The 26,310-nt window shown below is 39.3% G+C and overlaps 1 protein-coding gene across 10 annotated transcripts in view; it reads right to left on the bottom strand.

Annotated features, from left to right (window-relative positions):
• Positions 1-2,708, bottom strand: part of pcdh15b (protocadherin-related 15b) — a 323,490-nt gene extending 320,782 nt beyond the window's left edge. For 5 of the 10 annotated variants that reach the window (XM_066663496.1, XM_066663499.1, XM_066663497.1 and 2 more), the window contains exon 1: positions 2,524-2,703. The gene's annotated coding sequence lies outside the window, so the exon portion shown is untranslated. Of the gene's footprint in view, positions 1-2,523 lie in introns of all 10 variants that reach the window. The other 5 variants (XM_066663500.1, XM_066663501.1, XM_066663505.1 and 2 more) reach the window with 4 other exon arrangements.
• Between the last annotated feature and the right edge of the window lie 23,602 nt (positions 2,709-26,310).

The raw sequence follows: 26,310 nt of genomic DNA, 5'->3' as shown, positions 1-26,310 counted from the left end.
TTTACAGTTTCTTTGTGCTTAATTAGCTTTTATGTGGACATTTCTAATTTATTTCTAAGTGTTTCTAATAAACTTTCCTTTTAGGAAGGTACTTTCTCTGCGTGTCATGATTTTACCCAGTAACACCCTTTAACTGGGGATTGATTAATGATGCTCTAGACACTGTGAACAGCAGCCTCTACATGCTCCTTCAACAGTGTCCCAGTTTGATTCACAGACAGATCACCTGACTAGGAGACAGTTACAAGCCACAGCAGCAGAGTTACGGGAATTAAGGGCCAGGTGGTGTGAGTCAATTATTAATGAGCTGGGTGGGAGGAAGGGTGGCCCATAGGTGATCTAATAAAGGAGGTTATGTTTACAGAGAACAGCCACAGCATGTTTTGAGGAGTTAAAGACAGGATAATTATGTCTTATTTCTGTAACTGGCTGCTCATTTAGAGTTGCCTGGGTAGCTTTTGAGAGGACAGGGAGGAGTGCCATTTCAGTATATTGTCAGTTAACACATCTGTGGAAAAGCAGTTCAACCATGGGCCAAAGGTAGCTCACCTCAAATTACACAGATTGACTTCTTGTGTCAAGCCATCTCTCTTTAATTTTTTTTTTATTCTAATAATACGTGCTTTCCATTATCTAGCTTATATTATTAAACTAATTTAACCAATTACCAAGTTCCACATCTGCTGGATCAGTAGGTATAATACAAACATGGGCAAAGGATGGTATTCACTGGACTGAGTTTGGGTCAAACTGCATTAAATCTATTTAACAGATTTTTCCACAACAGCAATAAAAGACAGTCTGAGTAGTCAAGGTCTCAAAAAGTAATTGGGAACGCATAATATAAGAATCATACTGGTATTAGCAGACTTCTATTTAGAAGATACTTATACCTGGCTGTATTTCAAAAATATGTGTTTATTTGAAAAGCTGAGCGGTCTGTGAAGCTGGGTCACTGCTATGTTGAAGTTTCTGCTTCATACAGATACACTTTGGAGTTATACAGTTATGATGGATCATAGTGGGCTGTGGTCACACTGACATGATGCTAGTGTGTTTCGCACTGGTACGAGCACATCAAACGCAACACTTTTTCATGTTGGTCTACTTTGTAAAGTCATCCTCTGGTCACTGGGTGTTGGCCAAATAATTTTGGTTGGTGGAGTTTTCTTAGTCCAGCTGTGACACTGAGGTGTTTAAAAACTCCAGTAGCACTGCTGTGTCTGATCCACACTTAAAAGTGCAAAACAATAGCCTGTCACCACCATGGCATTGTCACTGCAGCACTGTGAATGAACCACCACCTAAAAACCACTTGCATCACTTTGTTCCTTTTGTAGTCCTGAACCCTGAAGAACAAGGTGAAATAGGGCTAACAAAGTATGCAGAGCAGTAGATGAACTACAGTCTGTATTTGTAGAATGCCAAAATGTTCCTATATGGTAAGTGGAGCCTATAAAGTCAGCTATTTGCCCCTTTTATTACTAATCCAAACGGATCTAGCCCATTTCTACATGATATTTAAACATAAATTGTCATTTATCTTCACTGTTATTAGCGGATATAAACATATTATAAAATAAACATTTCTTAATCTATGCATCCCTATAGAGTTAAAAAAAATACAATAAAAAAAATAAGGTGCTGACACCAGCTCACATGAATTAACCTGACTCACCACAAACTCTAGAAACTGTCCTGAGAAAACAAATGATGTACATAGAGGTGCCTCTGGGCACATATCTGACCACGTCCAAGTGCAAGTGTGTAGTATCATGTTTTCCAGGATAATTGAGCTCAATGCCTTTAAAGATTTAATCCTCCAGCCTTCTACCTAAATGACCTTAAAACTGACGGTTCTAGCTTGGTTACTGACTGTGCTCTAAACCACACACTACAGTAGGGTATTATAGCTAGGTGATGTACTTCTAACAGTGGTTCCGTTGTCGACAGGCTATTTAGTGTGGTATAATGTGATTTTGGAGGCATTAGTTGTGCTGAAGCTTAGCTCCAGTGATACATTTGTTGTCGATATCCCTCTCCGGACGCGCTCTCGTTTGAAAGCCGTTGAACTGGCGAGGGCAACAGATTGTTGGGAATGTGCTGAGGTAATTGGATGAAGTGCTCCATAAGCTGCTCTACCTGGACGAGCTTTACAAAATGGGTGCATGCAAAGGAAAAAAGGCAACATTTACCTAGCTAAATACGTCTGCAATTGTTTTGCTTAACTGTCCACAGAGACGAGTTTATGAAGCATATTTCTTTTTCCCAAGAGTCTACCGTAGCCCACAATCAGCGTTTATTCGGAAAGCACTGCTCAGAGTTAAATTAAAAGGACACTGGACGAAAATATAGCAAAAGAAAATGAATAGTGCCAGAATCTTACAATAAACCTGTCAAAATCCCCCAAAATCCAAATCCCAGGGTATTAAAAAAAACTGGAACGCGTCGTCAGGTTAACTTTTCGCTGTCATTTTTCTGTCATATTTAAAATGAGCGAAACCACAAAGAGGAGGGTCTTACCGTTTAGCGTTTTAGCCGCAAAGCCATGGAAATAGTCCTCAAAATACAGACGGTGTGAAAGTGCCAGAGAAGAGAGCGCATATGTGTGTGTGTGTGTGAGAGAGAGAGAGAGAGAGAGAGAGAGAGAGAGAGAGATCCCTCTCTTGCGCTCCAGCTCGCTTCGAGCGCCCCCTCTCTGCCAATACGCTCCAACGTCCTAACGGTCGAAGCTCGAGCGAAAAAGAATTTAATAAATAACACAAAACCCTTCACCAGAAGACCCCGAGTGGTGCAGCAAGGGTAAACCCCGAGGTTAGGGGCAATGATGCTGCCCCTCGAGTCCACTTGCTTTGGACAGAACTGTTCAGAAAGCGAATGACCCTTAAATCGCCCCCGCATGCGCCTGACACGAGGGTAATCCCATTACACTGTGTAGACAGCACACACACTCAAAAGTACACTCACTACCCCTCTCTCTCTCTTACACACACATTCATTCCCTCACACACACGCACCAACAAACTCTCTCTCTCTCTCTCTCTCTCTCTCTCTCTCACACACACACACACACACACATAAACTCAGAATCACACAGACATAAACTTTCATATATTCTGTCAGATACTCACATACTCACTCACAAATACAACAAGCATTCTCACAAACGTCATACATTCTTTCACTCAATCATACACTCACACATCCATTTATTCTAACCAACATTTTCATCTTCAATGCTATTGACAAAACCCAGCATTAAACTTAACTTCAGGTGAACGAGATGAATGGCTGGTGTATGCACAAACACTACCTGAACTGCTCAGAACAGAAATGAGCTTCTCTGATTCTTAGTATCTGTTCAAAATTGATATGTTCTCATTTGTGTACTTCCTGTTGAGACCACCATTATTTTTTATTGGCAATTATTTTTGCTCTTCCTTATGAGGCTAATATTATTAGTCGGGATCTATAGGTGGATTAGTGTGTGTGTGTGTGTGTGTGTGAGATTGAGCTAATTTATACCGCCCAGTCTGATCCACTCATACCAGTGCAACACACACTAACAACCACCAACACGCCAGTGTCACTGAAAGGGAGCAAACCATGTATGTGGAGAAGAGATGGACTACAGTCTGTAATTGTAGAAATACAAAGTGCTCCTGTGTGGTGAGTGGAGCTGAGAGAATGGACCGTGAGTGTGGATACAAAGACGTGGTCATAATGTTATGGTTGATCAGTGTACAAACAACATTAGCATGCTTGAGGTAATAATATTAGCATTTATGCTAGCCTCCCAGTGGGTTTGCTCATATTTTCACAGCAGGGGAGACTATGAACTTACATATGTTTCTGTTTTATTGTAATAATTGGTTTGAGTGTGTAAAGACAGAAGAGTTTGGTGTGTTTTCATCTAACTGCTAACTGTTAAGTTATGATAAGAAACCAAGCTAATTAATCAAACTACACACTGAGTCAAGTCATTAATCATGATCATGGTTGTTATGATGGTTCCAGCTCTAGCTATTGAAAAATGAACTACCTCAGCAGCTAAAGTTCTGGACATTTTTAGGTTTATTTTTACTTCTGAATATACAGTGGGGAAAAATGTTGTAATTGAACTCTTTCATAACTCTTCTGCTGGCTATGGAAATGTGCTGTAATATGGTTTGCGTTTTGAGAGGGGCTATCCCTACCCTCCAGTGTATATGAAGCTCCTGAGGTAGACATGGTTTGTATTTAGAGAAGCAATGCTATCAGTCCATCTGTTGCCTGAGTGGGATTAGATTAAACCCTGTTGAGCTCCAGCATTCAGGAAAAAAAGCCCCCAGTAGGTGGCCATCAAATAAGCACAGGTCTAAGCAGGAGAAAGGGGCTTAAATAGGGAGGTCTGGAGATTAGAAACAAGAAAAGGAGAAGGACAAGGTTACACCCAAACCATATGCACAAGTCCCCCTTAAAATCAAGGTTGAGAGTGTGGCTTGTTTGGACATTTGTTTAAGCTTTCTAGAAAATTAGATTAGCCTCAACACTCCCTCAATGAAAGAACATACACTAAATTTAGTCTAAAGTTTTTAGACACTCCTTTTAATGAGTTTCTGCTATTTCAGATACACCCTTCGCAGAAACATCTTATGTAATCTCCAGAGAAAAGCACTAACCAATAAAATTGCACATTCACACATTTGCCTAAGGTCAGGTATTAATGCTACATGCACGGACTAAAGAGCTAGAGAGAGACAAAACCTGTATAAAATCAATCTACATATTTATAAAAAACAAAATGGATTAAAAGAGCAGATTAATTATATATGTACTATATTTATATAGTACATATATATGTATATATATATATACAGGAATAATAAAAAACGAGACTCCAATACACTTTTAGTTACGATAGTCTAGATATTAAGTCTTTATTTTCCTTTTTTGCCTTTGTTGAAATATCTGGATAAATAGATGCACTTACACTAAATGAGGTGTCAGATATTGACAGGACCTGCATTACGGAAAAGCAATGGTTCACAGAAAATAAATGTTTCATTATGTCACATTAATTATTTACACTACAAATCACTGCACACTCATTCCAGCTTCATAATATGAAATAATACTCTCAAGAATGTAAACTGCATCACAGTATACAGCTAGAACTATTATAACTTTAGGAATAATCTGTATTTCTACAACAGTTGCCCCAAAAAGACTGTTTAGGCATTGATTAAGTTGTATTGTATGTAGTGGTATATCCATCATTTATCAACACAGAAACCAATGTGTAAACATTCTTTTCTTTTTTGGTTATTTGTTCTAAAATAATAAGGAAATAAATATGAGCAGCTAATTTGGAAGTGAGGAAATTGATGTCTTTTCTCATTAGTATCATTCAAGAGAATGATTACAGATTTATTTTAAAAAATCCTAAGGAATGTTTTAATCTTATGAAGACATTATTTAAGACCAAACAAAATATATTTTCATTTATTTCCAGCTAAAGGAACTTTAACAAACATGTATTAACAAGGTTAGAGAGCTCTTGTCATGGAAAGCCAAATACTCAATGCTCAAATACAGCTGATTAATTCAGCTAATTTAATAGATGTGTTTCAGCAGAGAAATCAGAAGTGCCAAGTTTTCTTTGGTTACTGATATGTCTATTCACACTTTTGTATCTTTTTAGGAACTAACAAAGCTTGAGGAACTCCTAAGAGATGTGGGGTGAGTGGAGTGTACAGATGCAGATTAGCTGTGGCCATATCATCCAGGTGGATTCTGTAAAATGGAGGTTGAAAAGTTGAGGTGAGACCCTAAAGCCCCCACAAAATGTAAAGCACGTCAGGTATTTAGAGTGCAATAAGTATCATTTGTTTATTAAAAGAGCGCCTTATCATTCATTCATTCATTCATCTTCTGAAACATAGCCTAGCTGGGATCTATGTCTCAAGGCAGGAAAACTCTCTCACCCCTACACTCATAACTGTGGGCAATTTCACACAGCCAATCCACCGACCAAGATGTGTGTTTTTTTGTTGTTTTTGTTTTCATTGTGGGCGGAAACCCACAGAGAAAACCCATGCAGACACAGGGAAAGCACACCAAACTCCTTGTGTCAGACAGTGACACAAGACAGGGCTTGAACCCACAAGCCCAAGAACCTGTAGATGTGCGGCAGTGACACTACCTGCAGCACAATTTTAATGCCCAGAGCACTACAAATGGTCTCAAGATTAATATGTAAATAATTTAAAGTAATTTTCAGCCTAGCTTTGTTTGGCTATTTTGTATTGTGCAAGGTCTTCTACAATTTACAACAATTATCATTGCAGTGTTGCACATGAATTATGGAAGATGTTGTTGTTGTGAAGATTTCCCAGTTTTAATACATTAATCTCATTGATATGACTTTACCATCTTCTTTTCCATTAAAGCTGGAGTATGGGAAGTGTCTTTAAAAAAACCTTTGTGTTATATTTATTGAAATACCCTTTACATCCCAAAAATAATCATTGACACAAATGCTCTGGCAACATATAGAAATAATTTTCCATGTAGGCCACAGGACTGTAAAAACTTGTTTTATTTGGACTGAACTAAATGGTTGGATGGCTTACCTGTCTACTACAACACCCTGCTCAGCTGCACACACACTGACACTTGCCTTGTAGCTGAGAGACATATAGATGCAATGTCTACACAAAGAAAAGAAGGATGGCGGTAGAGAAGGCTTCCAACAAAAAATGGCTGGGTGAAGCCAGAGGGCAAACCACAGTGAACATCTAGCTGTTTTTAGGGTTTCTTACATGTGAATGAGACATGAGGTAGGTGGATGGTGTTTGTGCTCCTCCCTGTGTGACCTGTCTGTGACAATATAGAAACAAACCATAATTAAAACTATTGCGCCGTGAGGAAAGACATCAAAATCAGAGTTCATAAAAAGGAGATACTGAAGAAATCATTTTTAAGGTGGACATCTTCCAATCTGGAATATATGCTCAACAATGTATGGGTGGTGCTGGTAGTAAAAGCCAGGTATGATTGATATCCATATATCCTCCATACCTGCATTAAACTGTAGCATCTCCTATGAATTTTCTGTACTGAAAAGCTGTCTTTTTTCTCTCTCTCTCTCTTCACATGGTATAGCACAGTACCGCATTGCAATCAAGTCATTTTGTGCATCATCAGTTTCCCTTGTACTGTTTAAATAGAACATACAGTATTTTATTTTTGCTTCTGATTTTTCCCCCTAAAGGGCGTTTTTTGCAATTTTATACCAGTGAACCAAAGCATTAAGACCATCTACCTAATATGCTGTTTACACAGGCTGCACGTGTCCAACGGATATTCACGTGAACACCCAAGCCCAGGGTTTCCCAGCAGAGCTCATCTTCTTTGCACAGTGCACCTGGTCCCCTGCCTCTCCAGCTAAACACTCCATACATGATACAATAGAACACAGAAGTCTTCAGACCAGGCAATCATCTTCCATCACCCTGAGGCTCACAGGCCCATTGTAGGACAAGCTGGTTGTGGACATGCGTCAGCATGGTCACTCTGACTGGTCTGAGGCTAAGCAGCTCTATACACTGCAGGGGGCACTGCACTTTCTGTAGCACATTCCTCCTGTGAGCGTCTCACATCCAGTATATCAACTGCCAACTGTTCACTTCTGATCTGTCCCGCACAATGCACATGGGATGTAGTTATTAAACAATCCTTGTGATTGACATAATCTATGAGTGGTCTTAATGTTTTGCTTCATCAATAAATGTAGTGTGTATACATAGTCATCTTCAATGTGTATGTATTGTATATTAATGTAAAATTAATGTAAAATGTTATTGGCAGCACAGCAGGTAGTGTTGCAGTCACACAGCTCCAGGGATCTGGAGGTTGTGGGTTTGAGTCCCACTCCAGGTGACTGGAGTTTGGTGTGTTCTCCCTGTGTCTGTGTGGGTTTCCTCCAGGTGCTCCCTTGGTTTCCTCCCACGGTCCAAAACCACAAGTTGGTGGATTGGCAACTCAAAAATGTCAGTAGATGTGAGTGTGGTAGGGGGAACATTATATATATATAACCGCCTATCCACTTTAGGGTCGCGGTGGGTCCAGAGCCAACCCGGAATGGGTTGCAAGGCAGGAACACACCCTGGAGGGGGCGCCAGCCAACACATTCACTCACACACTCACACCTAAGGACACGTCTGAGTAGCCAATCCACCTACCAATGTGTGTTTCTGGACCATGGGAGGAAACCGAAGCACCCGGAGGAAACCCACGCAGACACAGGGAGAACACACTCATTTTACATTGACTTCCATAGAAATTTAAGGTTTTTCTTTGAACAGTGATTAAATTCATAATGTAAGGGCTTGTTGAAAATGTTAAAAGTGCTTTTGCATGTTGGAGACAAGGCCAATGACCTAGGATTAACCCTGGATAATCTTCGGTGTGATTTTGTAGTTCTCCAGAATCATCTATGTTGCCTTTAAGTCGTGAAAGGTCATGTATGGATTATTATTATTATTTTTTTTTTTGTATATAGTAACCTAGAGAGCTAGCCAACCAGAGAATGCACTGAAATGTTCTGTTTTTCAGCTTCCCTCCTTGTGAAAGGGTAAGGAGCTCCTCACCAGGCAGCATTACATCCAGCTCCTCGACAGCACACATTTTTCACCATCCTTTCAGAGCTAATGTTCCTAATGCATTCCTCAAAAAATAGGCCATTATCTAACAAACCCTTGAGCTCATCATCCTCCATATTTGTCTACTTGTTTGACAGATGAAGCTTAATGGTATTTTTTAGCCATGAGTGCATCACATATTGTACTTTGGTTGTCAAGTATACAGTTCACTATCACCACTGCCATAGTGGACTTTTAGAGGCAGGCTATATTTTAGTACACATTTATGTTCAAAGTATCAAGACAGATTTTCTTACGAGTGGATTCAGCTACTTTAAATTGCATCTAAGGTACCTGCTGAAACAGGTATCCAGTTGCGTACATCTTGTTTCATAGTGTAAAGGTTGATAAGCTCCAGATTCCCATCAACTCTTAAGCCTAATTTATGCTTCTGTGTTGAACCTATGCCATAGGCAACACATCGAAGTGAACCCTACACTGTACCCTACAGCGTAGCCTGAAGCACATCTCTTCAGAAATGTAATTACACATCACGTAGATGCAGACCACAACAACTGTAACTGGTCTCTAGTCAGATGGACATTGTTTATGTTGAACCAAAGAAGTTCAGAAACATGGACTCCTCCACACCACAGAGACAGCAGACTGATGGCGTGAAATTTCCTCACACACTGATTTGGGAGTCACAGGTGAATAAAACTGTTGAACAAAGGAAAAATATGGACAGTTCCAAAAAAAAAATTGAGAAGAGAAGAGTGACCACATTGGAAAATGTGCCAGCTTTGTATTAGTTTCATTCCTGGCACCACATATAAACTATGCTCTGACACAAACAGCCATCTGCTTCCTAAGTAGTGCACTTTAAAGATTTATAAAACTAAGAAAACCACACCATTTTATAGTGTACGGCAGCACGGTGGCGCAGCAGGTAGCTCCAGGGACCTGGAGGTTGTGAGGAGTGTGGTGTGTTCTCCCTGTGTCTGCGTGGGTTTCCTCCGGGTGACTGTCTGTGAAGAGTGTGGTGTGTTCTCCCTGGGTCTGCGTGGGTTTCCTCAGGGTGACTGTCTGTGAGGAGTGTGGTGTGTTCTCCCTGTGTCTGCGTGGGTTTCCTCCGGGTGACTGTCTGTGAGGAGTGTGGTGTGTTCTCCCTGTGTCTGCGTGGGTTTCCATGGGTACTCCAGTTTTCTCCCACGCTCCAAAAACACATATTGGTGGATTGGTGAAAAGTGTCTCTAAAGTGACTCTAAAGTGTCCATAGGTGTGGGGGTATTTGTGAGTGCGTGTTGCCCTGTGATGGACTGCCACCCCCTCCAGGGGGTGTTCTCGCCTTGTACCCAGTGATTCCGGGTAGGCTCCGAACCCACCACGACCCTGAACTTGATAAGCGGCTACAGACAATGAATGAATGAATTTGTTTGAGATTCTCTCCTAGTGGTTTGGCGGTGTAATTGCAGATGTAGTGTAAATGCATACACCAAAGCACAAGTATAAATACTTACAATGGCGTAGGGCACTTGTTATGGTGTAGGCTCTGTGTCACCCAGTGCAGAAGCATAAATGTGCCTTTACACTGTGAAACCAGACCACCTTTGTGGGCTGTGAGAAAAAAAATTAGGATAAAATGTGTCTTTCTGATTTTGTGCTTCTTCTTATTTAGAGTCCACGACTTTAGAGCTGTACCGCCCTCTTGTCTGAGTGTCTCCAGTCACAGGGTAAGAACTGATGTGTGATTTGATCCTTATTGTATCACAGACATTTCATTAAGAATCTAGATTTGTGGAAAAAGGAGATATAATATGTCTCCTTTAATCATAACCTTGGTTAAATTTGATTACCTTCATATGAGTTACATTATACTTTAAATATGTATTTAATGCCGCTCTATGTTCATGTCTATTTGGTTCTTTCTGTAGCCCACTCAAACTAAACCAAACCATTTAACAACCCAAGGTTTTTCATATAAACTCAATGGAGTGCTCAAGGACTTACTCAGATAAAAAAGTTAGGTCCAGAAGCCTGGAGCTTAAGCAAAGACTTAATAGAATCTAATGAGGAAGACCAAGGCTGTAGCAAGAGCTTATAGACTTTTAAGGGCTTCTTTAATAAAAAGGAAGGGTTTTTGGACACCACTAGATTGTGCTAATTTTGTTCTTTGAGCACTCCGCTGGATCATCAAGGCATCTTCAGGTTTTTACGATGTGTTGAATCCGCACTGTGATACATGCAGACGTCTGCTAAGCTTCAGTGAATATTAAGTACCACTTTACTGCAGGTTGTCAAGCATTTCATGACAAGTGACACAGACAACTATAAAGATTCATTCCAAGAAATGTGAGCTGTGTAAAGGTTTCGCACCAGAGAGTTTCATAAGAAGTGGTAAATTTTGTAATTTAATAAAGTTTTTATAGGGATTATGTTTGACAGAAAAGGCTTAAGTAGACATCACGTAGCCTTCAGAATGATGACCTACAACAATAAGTTAGGATACTGATTATAATGCAGGTACGGCACTTAAAGGTGCTCTGTATGATTAATTTATATTAATTTATACGAAGAACAACTGTTGATATCTGAACTCAAGTGCTCCTTCAGAAGCTATGACCAAATACATACAGATGCATAGAATGTTCTAAATAAACAGTCACACCTGCCCCTCCCCTTCCACCATCCTATGCATGACCACGAACGTCCTCTCTTGCTGATTGGCCGAGCCACTTTGTTTGCTTCCATTTACAGAATGAGGGCTTAGTACCAGCCAAACAGACTTTTTTCCAATGTGCTGACTGGAAAGCAAGTGAACGGAATATTCTACTAGAAATGTTAGAAAACATGGTTGAAATCTTACTTAACGGAATGGTATCAGTTCGTGAACATAAACAATTTATCATCGAATTATTCTAATGAAAAATTTGGAATTCTGCAAGGCTCTTTTTTAGGATCATTATTATTTAAAGTATACAATTACCATTTGGGGGCGCAGCAGGTAGGGACCTGGAGGTTGTGGGTTCAAGTCCTGGTCTGCGTGGGTTTCCTCCGGGTGACTGTCTGTGAGGAGTGTGGTGTGTTCCCCCTTTGTCTGTGTGGGTTTCCTCTGGGTGCTCCGGTTACCTCCCACAGTCCAAAAAAAACACATGTTGGTAGGTGGATTGCGTTGGTAGGTGTCAGTGAATGTGTGAGTGTGTGTCACCCAGCGAAGGACTGGCGCCCCCTCCAGGGTGTGTTCCTGCCTTGCGCTGAGTGATTCCGGGTAGGCTCTGGACCCACCGTGACCCTGAACTTTATAAGTGGTTTCAGACAATGAATGAATGAAGTTACCGTTACACAGAGTTATAAGAAACCATGACGTTAACTTCCACTGTTATGCAGATGACACGCAATTGTACATATCAGCCAAGCCCGATGACAAACACAGATTAAAGAAAATAGAGGACTGTGTAATAGACGTGAAAGGCTGGATGTTACATAACTTCCTCCTTCCAAACAGCAACAAAACAGAGGTTCTGCTTCTGGGTCCAAAAGTGGCAAGAAATAACTTTCCAGTTAAACCTGGTTCAGCAGCAAAAATCTTGCTGTTATAATTGATCCAGATTCATCATTCAGTCAACACATAGGCAGTATCATTAGGACAGGTTTTTACATCTTCACAATATCGCCAAGGTAAGAAATCCCTTACCCCTGCAGGGTGCAGAAACTTTAGTACATGCCTTTATTGCTTCAAGGCTTGACTACTGTAATGCACTACTGTCAGGACGCGCCAGCAGAAACTTCAACTAGTTCAAAATTCTGCAGCCAGGGTCCTCACAAAAACTAGAAAATTTGAACATATCAGTCCAATTCTATCATCACTTCATTGACTGCCTGTTAAATTACGTATGATTTACAAAATTCTATTATTAACACATAAAGCTTTACATGGGTTCGCTCCTGAATACCTTCAAGATACTATTTCCTATTATGAGCCTCCATGATTCCTCAGATCACAGAGTACTGGATTTTTAATCGTTCTCAGAATTCAGAAGGCCTCAGCTGGGGGAAGAGCTTTTTCCGAAAAAGCCCCCAAACTCGGGAATGATCTTCCAGAAAATGTTTGGGACTCAGACACAATCGCAGTCTTCAAATCTAGTCTAAAAACTCATTTGTTTAGTTTAGCTTTTGGTAGTTAATGCTCCCCCATAGATAAAGGCGGCAGATCCAGGGGTCCATGGTCCCGTCACTTCACGTGATCACTCAGATTTATCGACGGTGGAGCGGAGGGATGCCAGTGTTTCAAGACGCTGTGTCTGTGTCATTCTGATTATCTCCATTTAGTTAAATACGTCATAGTCAGAGCTGCCGGAGTCATTAGCCACACTCTGGAAATGTTCACTTTCTCTGATTTACTTTCACCCAAACAGAATAAAACTAATTCCATCCCTCTACCTTTTACCAAGTAAATGACCGCCAATCTGCCTGGATGGACACTGATGGATGACTGAGTGTCAAGCTCTGGCTCCATGCTTCAGACCAGCTGCCCACGCTCCAGCCACCAATTGCCTTGGAGCTGCCCCTACACTGAAGTTCATGAACTCCTAACTATTATTAATAGTAGATTGACCAGAGGAGGATAGGTTCCCCCTTGTGAGGCTTAGTTCCTCCCAAGGTTTCTTCCTCAGCTGAGGGAGTTTTTCCTTGCCACTGTCGCCCCTGGCTTGCTTTCCTGGGGGTTTTTACACTCTTTACATTTTTACATTTCTTGTCAAAACTTTGTCTGTACTGGAATTCTGTGAAGCTGCTTTGTGACAACACCAGTTGTAAAAAGCACTAAACAAATACATTTTATTTAAAATATGAGGAAACATTTAGTGAATTTTACAGGAAGTGTTTTGAACTGAAACCATATATAGCACCTTTAAAAAGGGCAATTCTGCCAATGTAAGTAGACAATTTCTGTTCATTTTCTGAGTTTAAATTATAGAGTGTGATATAGGTCACATTAATGTAAAGATAAATCTGGCAAATGAGTGTTCTCAGCAGTAAACCACATTACACAGCCCCCACATTTAACAAACAAACAAATAAATAAATAAATATTAAAATGAATAAAAATGTAATTATGTATTGTTAGTCAAAAAACTGGACACACTCGTACTTCTTCTTACTCTGCTTTTCAATCTGAGGACTAACACTGGACAGTGAACCTAGCTAGCTAGCATAGTTAGCGTAGTTTCCAGAAACGTTTTCTGCTTGTTTTAATTAAATGGAAGGTGATCAAATACAAAAAAAGCGCTGGATAAAGAAACTGGACACCTGCTTTCCTCTCTCATTTATATCCTCCATGTGAACATGATTTTACAGATATTGAATTGATTTGTCTCAAAATAAAGCACAGTGCTCACTCGGCGCTGGCCTCACTTATATTTCAGTTTGATGTGAATCGAGTCATCAGTTCTTTCACCCTGCCGTACTGTATGTGGGAGGTGTTGTGAAAAATAATTTTATTACTTTGTGTTAGTGGACAAATATCCTTAAATGATTAGTTAAAATTAAGCATTTATAATTGTGTGAAATCCTGTACCCTATATGCATTTATATGAATGACTAACCAGTATTTACATTATTAATTACTTACACATGTAGTTAAACATTTTTGCTTGATTCTGCACTACTAACTCATATGATAATTACTCCTCAAAACATATTATAAGCTAACTTCACTATATGGCATGATAACTTGATATTGACACACAGTTTTAATTCTTAACGTCTAACCTTGAACAGATGTGCACTCCAGGATTGTAACACACTGACATCATAGTATTGGGCATGGAGGCGCTGATCTGTAGCTTCTTCTTGTGGCCTTGAAGTGTATTTCTAACTCCCTAAATTTTAGTCTCTAGGGAAAAAAAGTGCTGAGAAGAGAGGCCCATTGTAAGCCTGACCAGATAATGAATGTCTTCAGGGTCACAACAGGCACCTGAATATTGCACGTGAAGAGCTGAGTACTAACACGTGAAATCATGCATATTAATATACGCTAATCAGCCAGAAACGCCTCACCACCAGGCTATACGTCATCATGGGTATAACTTTTTGAGTCAGATGATGGGAGGTCAGAGTTTTCACTTGGGAGGGGTATTAGACTGTTCTCAATGTGTGAATTCTCCTGGATCCAGTATTTTGGTAAATAAATACTTTGATTTGCTTTGAACTTCACTCGACTGGTGTCTGCGACTCTCTCGTAACGGACACGCCTCCCCCGAAGAGGGAGAGTGTATTTTGGACCTTTTTGTTATTTTCTCATGGGTTGGTAAATTTTAAATACTTTGAGAACGGTCCAAAGAAACATTTTTATCTTCAGAGGTCTGGTTCTCTCTAGACGAGTGATTCTGAGAGTCGAAATGTTAAAAGTGAGTAAAAAATGTTTAGGATATATTTATGTTTGCTCTTTTGCTCGCTGTAGTGCAGTCTTGGTTGATTCCGTCGCGAGTCGGAGTCGACTCGAGAGAAGCCCGAGTCCTTTGTCACTAAAGCAAATCACAAAGCATATTCGTTGCAATCGTCGCACATAAAAATGAAAACTGCCATTCAAATGAACATGGGAAATACACATTGCTTGATGCTGTGTGGAGAATAATATCATCCTGTTAATATTAGACTTGGATAAGTATAGGGTTCTCAGTTTATTTCGTTTTACTGGTGTATATTATTAATGTAATTACACTGTTTGCTGAGACGGCTCTCCCCCATTTCACCCATGGCCTCAACGTATGATTTGATCAGAGGTGCCCACACTTTGTATGGCATATGTGGTTATCACTTTCTATACCTTCTTATAGGTTGGCCAAAATTAATTAAAAATCATATATTAAATGATATATCATTAACTGATTTATTTATTTATTTTTAATTATTATTTAAATGTTAGGCCAAAACAGCAGGATAGGTTGCATCACATCTGTGTAATCCCATCAGAAATGGCATAAAGCATATGTTCTTGGCTCATGTCAGACTGATTTGCATGCACGGCTGACTTGCGTTGTTTTTTTCTAACACCATTTGCCGGGCTTCTCACAATAACCCTTTACTGTTATTACCAACGCCCCATTCAGAGCTTATATGCCTGATGAGCGCCAAAAAACCCAAGCAAACATAGAGCCAATAAGATCCTGACAGGCTGCTGGCACCAAATGCAATTGAATGTGGTTTCCTCCACTGATTATTCAAATAACATAGCCCTGAATACAATCCCAAAAGCCAGCACCCAGCATCTGTATGTGTCAACAGTCAATGAATAAATTATTTGGGGAGGAAGATTTGTAATAAAGTACACTTTTCAGTTTATTGTACTGGCATTTAACAAGCCCTCAGCTTACTGGCAGTGTTCCCTTGTGATCAAACCAGAATCACGTTACCAGCAGGGGTTTTATGTAGGTTACTGCTATATGTTCCACACTTGGTGCATTAGATATTTGAGGTGTTATCCTTCCACTTTAATTCATGGGAAGAAAAAAAATGTGTTAGGGAATAGAGCGCTATTAAAGGCACCTTAAACCAGGGGTCACACCACCCTGTTTCATTTAGAACATCAACCATTTGACCAAATATTTTTCAATCAGCTGGAAATATTGGAAAACAACTCATGTTACATTTCTGTAGAAGTACACACATATATAAGTTAATTGGAGGTGTAATGAGCAGACATCAATGCACAGTAAATGTATAAATAAGATGTGAAATAATGACAAACTAAATTATAAGTTAAAGGCTAATTGCTAAATACATAGTAAATAATGGCGTTCATTATTGTAAACAAAAAACACTTTTTTTTATAAAATTCTAAAATATTTCCTTAACATTTGTCAAATTTCAAGTCTGTTTATGTGCTGGAAACCAGTCTAATGTGTTCATTCATTCATTATATGTAACCTCTTGTCCAGTTCAGGGTCACTGTGAGTACAGAGCCTACCCAGAATCATTGGGAGCAAGGCGGGAATACACCCTGGAGGGGGCGCCAGTCCTTCAACACTAATGTGTTTACTTCCTTTTTATTTTTGCTGTTCCTTATCACTTAAGGTGGAAATGACACCAAACTCAGAAGAAGGCTACTTATGAACAGTTGTAAACAGGTAGAATTCTAAAAGTTTCCTCTTAAACACACAGTTCCAACTTAAAAGATGCGGCACTTCTGAACATAAACAGAGCCTTAGAGAACTGTGTTTCTCCACAATCGTAGACATTCCCTTTAATTCTCATTGTACAGTTAAGTAATAAATGTAATAAAAATTATTAATCAATGGTGACTTTTTGAAATCATTTTGTAAAATATAGGGGTACTAGACATTGTCCATCTCATTTCTAAAATATCAGTTATATAATGGGGTGATGGGTTAGGAAATGTTTCTGGTATAATGAGAGCTGGGCAGAGGAGCTGCTGTCCAAGGTGCTGAACAGTCGCGTGACAATGCAAAGCAAAGGATTTGACAAACAATGAAAACCTGACTCAGGATGTCTGTATCATGTCTCACTTAACAGTGTTGAGTTTGGAATAGCTTACTAGGAGGGGATCTCTCAGTTGACAGATGTGGACTGGCTTATCAACTGATTCTCAACAACATGTGACCAGTTTTTTTTTTTGTCTGTCTTTCAACAAACGTCTTAAATTTAGTGCAAGAAATTTTAAAATGACTTTCAATAAAATATCTGTAGTTGTGTACGTTCAAAATATATTCTATAGACTAATAATATGGTCATTTAAGCTTTAATTTATTTATCTATAAATAATATACTTTGGTCTATATTTGTAGATGTTTACTAGATATTCATTAGATTGTCTTCTTTGTTATTTAAGCTTTCACTTTATTTGGATTTCACTATAGAGTACCAGTCAAAAGTCTGGGCACATCTTCTCAGTCTTAGTTATTCACCGTATAGAACTGTGTACCAGCCCCTACATCTGCACAACCTTAGTTATAATCTCAAACACATTAAGAAGGTGAGCAGCTCTACACATTAACTCTTGAAGAGGCCACAGGTGTTCACTGAAAACCATTCCAGGTGACAAAATCATGAAGCTGATTAAGTGAACACAGAGTGTGCGAAGCTGTCATCAAAGCACAAGGTGGCTACTCTGAAGAATGTAAAGTATAAAACATTCTGGTTCTCTTTTGTTTACTACATAATCCCATATGTGTTCCCTCAGGTTTTAACGTCTTCCATATTCATGTAGAGAATAATAAAATACAATGAAAAATCATTGAATGAGAGGGTGTCCAAATTTTTGACAGGTACTGCACATACACAGTATGTAGAAAATGGCCCAAAATAAAGGAAACCCTCCCTGAGTGGGCATGTCCAAACATTTGACTGGTACTGCATTTCCACAGACTCTTAACTTGTCTATTGCTTTCATACTTTTGTTTTATCCGATGGATATATGCAGATTTTCATTAAGGAGACAGGTAATATGCAAGAGATTATCATTTGTGACATATGAATAGAAACAGGAATTTACTTACACAGTTAATGATATGTAGTCGAATGCCTACTTATAGCTGGGTGACATTACAACATAATTGTACCAGAAAAAATATAAATGAATTGATTGTGGATTGATTTGTTGATTCATATCCTGTAAAACATTATTATTTCATGTTAAATGCTGGAGCCTCCTATTTATGCTGTTGACAGAATCCACTTTCAAGGTCCACAAGACCCATACCTGAGAGAAAGTCAATGTGTGGGAAAAATACAATGACTTAGTTCAAGGGGGATGGTTTTGTGCAGCCAAAAAATATGTTTATATTGACTTTGTTGAGTGGTAAAAGAGATGTTCACAACTCACAAAATTCATGTCTGAATCAAGTCACGAGTCTTTATGCTAGATTCCAAGCCAAGTCAATAAAACATACAGGAAGCCCATACAGGAATTGTAGCATAAAAACAAATGCATATATATTCAGAGTAAAAGAAAAAACACAACAGATTACCTCCTCTGTGTACATTTTTTTAAACATTTTGTCTGTCACTTCAATATCACAGCAATATCACTTTTGTTTTACATCATATATATTTATATAGTAGCTATATACTCTATATACTGCTAGAAAAACAGTACAGTACAGGTACATTATTGGTCACTAAAGATAGAAACAGTGTAAATATATCTTTAAATATACAACAGTGGTTTTAAAGTCTAGTTGTGTTCCCTAAAGATAAATTATGGTCTCTTCTCAAAAAGGATAGTGAATATTTGTAAGATTTGATGATATAATTGGATAAAATATATATCATAATATAAATTCTGGAAATAAAACTGGGTGTATAATATCAGGACAACTAAATATTATAATACCATATGGAATAATTATGTTCCCTAATTAAAAGGTACTGAAATGAACCTTTGAGGGTACCACCACTGTGACAGTGTATTATATAGTAACTGTCATATGCCTGGCTGTGCTGAGGGTAAGGAGAAAAGTATTGTATTGTATATCGCTGGAATGAAGACTAAGCACCTAGTGTAACATGAATAGAAAAATCTGGGTGGGTTTATAGATGCCTTATGGAAAATGATGTGGTCAATGCCTTTATTCTTTTCCCATATTCATTGCCTCTCATGTCTTAAACTAACCGTGCTCCACTAAATCCGTGATACAACACTCTGTTTACACTTTTCTAACCAATACTACGCTCACACAAAAAAGGAGTGTCTCAAATTAAATAAACAAAGTGAAGAGAGAGAGAGAGAGAGAGAGAGAGAGAGAGAGAGAGAGAGATCCAATCTGGACGATGATTGGAAAACGCTTATTTTTCACGTTATTTTTCGAAGAGTCCGATTCAAGTCAGAAGTCATTAGGCACAAGGTATCGTTGTATTGGAATACCGCATAGTTGTCAGGAAAGTCCTCCTGAACATATGGGTGCAGATTGTCAATTAACAGATTCCTGTAACATTCACCATTGGAGGACTGTGGTAGAAAGACTAACGGTCCTAGGGCATCCCCAGAAACTGCTTCCCAGACCATCACACCACCACCACGGGTCTGTAGCACTCCAACGTTGCAACCAGGAGATGTGGCTTCATGCGGTTTCCAGACAGATGTGAACCTGTCCATTGGTGTGACCCAACAGGAAAAGGGATTCCTCACTCCAGACCAAAGGTCCATTGACGCCTATCTTTGCCATTGGTAGTGATGACATGTGGTCAACAGTCGCACACGTGTTGGTCTGTGTGTTGTACTTGTGGGTGATCTGCTCCACTGTGAGACATTGTTACTGAGATACCAGTCGTGACACACAACAGCTGTATGACCTTTGATCAGATGTTTGTACAGGGTGGGCCATTTATCCCAGTATCCCTGTAGATGGATACTGGAAGCCTGTGCTAGCATTTCTCCTGCGGTGTTGCTATCAGTGTGTGAAGAGTGGGAGAAGAGGGTTGCATTGACAATCCAACACAATGGGCAGCAATTTTTAACACATTTTATAAGTGGTCAGTAACTTGTAAATAACTCATGAAATAATAAAGTTACCAAGCAAAAAAACAAAAACAAAAGTTGGATCCAAAATGGCCACCATGGTCACCACCCATCTTGAAAAGTTTCCCCCCTCCCATATACTAATGTGCCACAAACAGGAAGTTAATATCACCAACCATTCCCATTTTATTAAGGTGTATCCATATAAATGGCCCACTCTGTACATGGTTCCTCTTGGTACACCTGTGATACTGTCGTATGGAAACGAATGCAGCAGTTGCTGAAACACTGGCACCATACCACACAAAAGATATTATACTATATTTTAAGTATATGTATTACTGATACTAATGAAATGCATTCAATTTGTTTCAGATTCCTAATATTTATCTGAAACTTTGGACGCCGCCATGTTAGATGAGGTCATCTACGGACAGAAAGTTCTCCGATTCAAACCATAACTTCAGGCCTGATTAAAGCTCGGCTCCTCTGGGAGTCAATTGAATGCCAATGCATGCCAACTGTGCAGTTATACATCCGCAGGCTTTAGTAATATTCATCATGCATAACAAATCTGACTGAAATATGCCTGGTAATATTCGGGAACATGAAATAATCTAAACCATCCAATATTTAATGTGCTTCCTCATACATTGGTTCAAATGACTTGGGTAAAGTAGATATGATCTAAGCCTATGCTGACATTCAGGCCACATGAAAGTCAAATGTATTCAGTGCTTAACACTGTTCTTCACATTTTAATTGCAAACATTAAACTCAAACACAAAAGGGACAAAACTGACTCAAAGAGAATGAATAAATCTGACAGCTCTCCAAAACTTCAGTTCTGTCAAAGCAAATTGTGAACCCACATTTTTCTGTGCTATCCTGGGATGCCGTTAATTCATATAGGAATAAGCAAAGGAAGGTCATTGTGACTCTTCTGTTGCACTCTAAAGTCAACTAGAAATGGAAATGTTGTCAGCAGACTTATAATTGATTTGAGAAAGCTGTCTAATGACGTTGGAATTTTAAAGCAGTTCTAGACCTGTGAAAAACACAAACTATCTTTAAATTATGACTCTTCTGTGAAGAGTTTGGTATGTTCTCCCCGTGTTCACATGCATTTCCTCCCACAGTCCAAAAGATTGGAGCTGGAAAGTGTCCATAGGTGTGAGTGAATGTGTGGGTGTGTGGGGTGGTTCTGTCATGCGCTAGGCTCTGGACCCACAGCAACCCAGCCCAGGATGAAGTGATTGCAGTAGATGAATGAATAGAGTATCAAACTCAGGTCATTGCCCTCCACCTGATCTTACAGCTGTCTTCTGTGACCAAGACTATTGACTGGACATTCAATCATTAAATATGAACAAGGTGCTCCATTCTTCTATTCTTGAGATAAGATACTCTGCTATTCTTTGGACTGCAGCTTGTCTTTTGATAAAATATATATAGTGAGTGGTATAGAAGGATGTGGAGTTGGAGACTTGAAGGTCAGTGTCTGAAGTGATGGAGAAAACCTCTAGGCTGGATCATAGAGCTCAGCTAAAGTCTGTCAGCTGATTCCTGGGTGGTCGTGCTGTATATCATATCTTTGTTTACTGTGCTTCCTCTGGTAGTTTCCGGCTCATTGTATTCTACATCCACTGTGCATATTCGCAGCTCCACTGTTTGCTTGGGGTGAGATTGGGAGTTGGGGTAAAGGTCAGAGGTCAGGCCCCATCAAGAAAAAAAAAAGCAATCCAAGCAGCAATCCAAACGGCACACATACAAACATAGTGTGTGTGTTGTCTATATTTTAAGTCTTTATATATATATAAATTTAGCTATGTTTACTTATTTAATGTGTGTTTTCTATTTGTTTGTTTGTGTAAGTCTCGCTTGGATTGCTACTCAATTTCGTTGCAAGTTACGTCAACTGCGCATGCGTACTTGAGGGTGAAGCCTATTTCAGATTTCACCCAGCAACAAGAAATTCTGTTTTCTGATTGGCCGATAGGTCGCTAATTCAAGGCAGCTGTAAGAGGGCAGAGTAATCTGCCTTTGATTCGTTTGTAGGATTAATTTCTGTGCGGCGAAGTTAATCGTTTCTCAGTGTGAGAACTGCCATGTGTGGCGTGTGAGCGTTTGGAATGCGTGTGTCTCACACTCAATGCGTGAGACTTGAGAGCCCTGCTTGAGACCCACTGGTTGAGTAAATTGTACATCATCCAAGGGGTCAAATCTTGGCTGGATTTTACACAACTCTAATGATTTAAGGCTTATAAATGGACTTAAGTGTGAGATTAAAATAGAAATAAATGTTGAATAGAGGGTCCTTAAAAGACATATCTCTTTTATTAGACCCCCAAATTTGTTTTTGTCGTTTGTCAAGACTGGTAGGTGTTATCTGGAAGTGCTTTCAGCTTTCAGGATAAATGGATTCCTCTCATTTTTTTTTCATTTTTTTTTTAAATCTGTCTAGTCTTAGAAGATGCACATCTACATTGTAGTGCATGCTGTTGACTAGATGTGAAAGGAAGATTAAAGTGCTCAGCAAGCTTCAAAACACAAATTTAGACACTATAATAGGCTGACAAGCATGACAGCTATGGTGTGGCATGAAACATTAAAAAGCAAAGCCCCTACACTTACAATGGAAACGGCGCATTTGAGGCTATCTCTTATGTGGAAAAGCCACTGACATTGATGTAAATAGAAAGAAATAGACTTGGGTTCAAGATGTAATTATGTGAGTGCCTGGATTTATTCATTAACTACCGGCAAACCAATTAGAATCCAATCATGACAGGCCTCATACAAACCATGTCATCTGTTGTTCATTTTCGTATGATTTATTTAAACCAGCAGGAGTCATGTTCCTCTGTATATTGCTGGGAAGAAATGAGCAAAAAATATCTAGTGGTGACCACTCCCCAGATGCATCATTAGTGAAGGCACATTTTTCCTGCTTTACACCAGGAACTTCACAGTCGCAGAATCCAAAGATGTGGAAGACCACTTTAGCCTATTCAAAATTATTAAAGTGCAAAAGTGCAGCTCAAGTTGGTGGGTGCTCTAGGTCATTGTAGGACCAGAGCCAGGGTCATTACTGCATGTGATGTCCAGCTGTCTGTAGCCACATGGCTGGAATGAAAGAAAGCTGTGAGCTTCTGTTCCCTTTGATTGTGTTTTTGTTCGGGCATGTGGTGAGGGAGTTAGCATTTAACATTCCTGTGGGCTACAGCAAGAGATAAGGTTCTTTGGACTGATGGAGCTACATTCAGTACCATTGGGACAAGCTGGAGTGATGTTTTTATCCAGAACTATTCATCCAACGTATGTTTAATTCAGTGTTAATTTCGCTAACAATAACTGAAGAAAAATATTAATTGACGACCTATATTTCACAATGAAAACAAGACGAGAACTAAATCTAAATAATAATTTAAAGACAGGAACTATGACAAAATGTTTTGTACTATTCATCAACAAATAAAAGCTAAATGAAAATGACCCACTATTTCTGATTTGAAAACAGATAATCACAAGGAAATAAAAAAAAGGAAAATGCTGCATCTGTTTACTGTTGTCAGGGCATCGAGAGCTACCGGGTTGAAAAGTGAATTAGAAGTCGAATTACTTTATTGTCCATTGTGCTCGCTCACAGAGGAATTTGTTCTCCGCATTTAACCCAATCCGTGCAGTGAAACACACATTTATACACACACTAGTAAATGCTAGTGGGGCAGTGGGGTTAGGTGCCTTGCTCCAGGGCACTTCAGTCATGACCTGCTGGCACTGATGATCGAACCCACTTCCCTAACCAACAGGCCACAGTTGCCCTAGAGTAGTCAACCCACAAAGAGTCGGCCAATGGTTCATATAGCTGAATTCTATACACATTTTAGTCAAAAGACTAAGACTAAAACTTCTACAGGTGCCAAAATTAACACTGAGCTCAAAATATGCAGTAACCACATTTCAACATGAGTTGAAATGCCTAGACACAGAACAGAAAAAAAAAATACATTGGATAAGCCAGTGCCAACAAAGCTTTGGCCATACAGTGTGTATCAGTAAGATAGGAAGATCAGTCTTATTTAAAGTGAAACATTTCCCATGGTGGGTGTTCTTGCTTGAAAATTAAAGTAGGGATCCCACTGAGTTAACTGGGTTATAAATTACAGCTTTTCTGTGTGATGGCTTCACCATTCCATAGTAAAAAGCCTCTACATTAGCAGGGCTTTTACCAGGCTGGTGGGATATTTATAAAGAAACATAAGATGGGAGCAAATAAAACCCACGGCATGTTGGTTTCTTTGTCATAAAACCGACAGAGTTAATGGCAAATTTGTGCAGTCAGCGAGTTGTGCAATAAGCCGATGGTGTGTGATATTTGGCCAGTTAGAAGCTACAGATTCTCGGGGGAACTGACAGATCGCTGAATGCTTTCAGCGGGACACTTTGTAGATGTAGCCCAGGCCCCACTTTCACTTCAAATTGAACTGCCTCCTTAATGCGTTGGTGGAAATGATCTTAGACACAGTAATTGAGTCGAGTCTGCATACCTGTGTCAAACACTCTGAGAGCACTTTCTTCCTCAAGAGCAGGACCACAGGCCTCGGGACAGCAATGACGGAACGTCCAATTACAGCCACCAAAACGTAGCGATTGAGCAGTCAGAAACAGCCATAACAGACAAGATGTCTGACTTCTGACTTCCTTTCCTCTTCAGCTCTTTTCCATCGAGTGTCAACACATTTATTCCAATGATTTCTCTCCATTTTCTCTCCCAAAATGTTTACGGAACCTTGACTACTGGCAGTTCTATGTTAGTCAGCTACAACTTAAACTTTAATTTGACAGAAAATAATGCAGAAATCTCATTTCATCTTCCTTTGTTTTTTGACTGCATTCTATCTATGTTCCAGTAAATCTACAGTGATACATTACAGAAGTTTGGTTTTAGAAGCTGGTCGCACTTCTCGATTCTAACAGTCCAGTTAATATTATATACAGGGTAAGATGACAAAATCCTGCACTTAATAATTGGAGTTACTCATAGAGCTCAATTTATTATCACACATCTCTACCCAGATGAAAATCTCGCTCATTTGTTGCATTGTAATGGCTCAGTAGACATACTGGTGATTCTCTTAAATTTCCTTAGGAGAAAAAATGAGACAAGTAGGAGATATGAGACATGAGAGAGATAAAGGAGCTCAAGGAGAGAATAGGGTTTAGTCCATCTGGCAAATCTGAGCTTGGTTTGTGACTTTACTGAGATCTCCACTGAAACTCATAAGGAGACACGTGTGAGATAACAGGTCTTTATCTGATGAGAAAGTATAGAGACATTAAAACGATTTCCTATTTGATTTCTCGCTCTTCTGAGGAAGCACCCTATTATCTGTATTTTTCCTGAATTAATCACACGACACCTCTGTAAGGCTCATCAGTGCGGTTTGGTATCCCAGACCCACTCACATCCAAACTTGCATTTCCAACCAATCATTTAACCAGCCTGTTAAATGTAGCTCCACATCCACCTCCCTGGTGACTAAGGCTGTACCTAGCCCCACTGTTACCGTTAATGCATGCTCAGTGCCTCTAGATCTCTACGGAGATTCTACGGACTCTAAACTCTGCCTCAACCATAAACGCAAAAACTCCTATGTCTTGTCAAATGTCAAATGTATTTGTATAGTGTTTTTTACAACCTGATGGTTGTAAAAGCAGGTCATTTGATTCACTGGTAATGTTCTTTTTTTTCCAGTGTTCAGCTGTCTTCTTGACAGCTCTTGCATCCTTTCAGGCTCATACTATCAAGATTTGTGGTGTCACAGGTACATAACCTTTCAGCCAGTGACAGGAGTGCAAATCTAATTAAGCAAACATAATACACATAATGCGTTTTTACTGACTTGGTTTGCCACCAAACTCTTAATTTGTTCAGTTTCTATAAGGATGTCATTTTGATTAAAAATGGCAGTCTATGTGAATCTGTTCACTCAAACCTAAGAATGATCTGGACAATTATTCTCAGTCATACATGCAGAGAGTGATTGTTTTTAAAGGACATACTGGAAATCAGTAATAGAATCATAAAAGGTGTAAATTACTGGGCTGTACGATAGTTTTGCTTAAAGGCACACTATGTAATATTCATTCATTCATCATCTGTAACTTTGTCAGGGTGTGATCAAAACAAGGCTAAGAGGCACATGA

This window comes from Hoplias malabaricus, chromosome 3 (genome assembly GCF_029633855.1).
Source record: "Hoplias malabaricus isolate fHopMal1 chromosome 3, fHopMal1.hap1, whole genome shotgun sequence".
Lineage (NCBI taxonomy): Eukaryota > Metazoa > Chordata > Actinopteri > Characiformes > Erythrinidae > Hoplias > Hoplias malabaricus.
The sequence above is the reverse complement of the archived record's forward strand: the minus strand, read 5'-3'. Positions and strand labels throughout refer to the sequence as shown.